Source organism: Mandrillus leucophaeus, unplaced genomic scaffold (assembly GCF_000951045.1).
Source record: "Mandrillus leucophaeus isolate KB7577 unplaced genomic scaffold, Mleu.le_1.0 Scaffold52, whole genome shotgun sequence".
Taxonomy (NCBI): Eukaryota; Metazoa; Chordata; class Mammalia; order Primates; family Cercopithecidae; genus Mandrillus; species Mandrillus leucophaeus.
Genome location: NW_012105586.1, coordinates 2,412,962 through 2,414,008, shown reverse-complemented (window position 1 = coordinate 2,414,008; position 1,047 = coordinate 2,412,962).

Sequence of the window (1,047 nt, the reverse complement as noted above, 5' to 3'; positions counted from 1 at the left end):
TGATCTGCCTGCCTCAGCTTCCCAAAGTGCTGGGATTACAGATGTGAGCCACGGTGTCACGCCTCACATTGCTGCTTAGGGCCAGAATGTACACTGTGTCTTGGTCAGGCCCAGTCCCAGCCACGGTGAGGGAGAGGGAGACCAAGGAAATAAAGATGTGGCTCTGGCCTGGCAGAGGGAGAAGGAGCAGGTTTGTACCAATACGTCAACTACTGGGCAAACCAAGACTGCATGTGCAAAGGAGTGACCACATGGGATGAGATGAAGGAGGGCTTCCAGGAGGAGGTAGACTGGAGGCCTCTTTAGGGGAAGGAATGTGTGTTGCCAACAGGTCAAGGGAACGGGGTGCAGGCTGGGTTTACCGAGGCTGTTTTCTCGGGGATGTTAGGACGTCATGCCAGGGTTTCTTGTTGGAGGGATTGTCTTCAGTTCTCTTGTGAACCGCCTCCCAGACAGACCCCTGCATTGCAGCCTAGTGTCGGGACCAAGGGGATGGACTGGACCAGTGATTCCCAAATGTGGCTTGATATCAGAAATCACCTGGGAAAGGTAGGAAAAATCCAGACTCCTGGGCCCATCTCAGACCCCTAGCCCCAGGGCCTAGAAGCCTGGATTCCACAACTTCTCTTGTGATGCTGATGTGTGGGCAGGTTTGGGACCCTCTGAACTGGACACTCACGTGGGTTCCTCAAGCAGAGAGGCAGGCTCTGCGTGGCCCAAGGAACCCGGGAGTTTTTTTGTTTGTTTTGTTTTTTGTTTTTGTTTTTGAGACAGAGTCTCACTCTGTCGCCCAGGTTGGAGTGTAGTGGCGCGATCTTGGCTCACTGCAGCCTCTACCTCCTGGGTTCAAGCAGTTCTCTGCCTCAGCCTCCCGAGTAGCTGGGATTACAGGTTCCCGCCACCACCATGCCCAGCTAAGTTTTGTATTTTTAGTAGAGATAGGGTTTCACCATCTGGGCCAGGCTGGTCTTGAACTCTTGACCTCGTGATCCACCTGCCTCGGCCTCCCAAAGTGCTAGTATTATAGGCGTGAGCCACCGTGCCTGG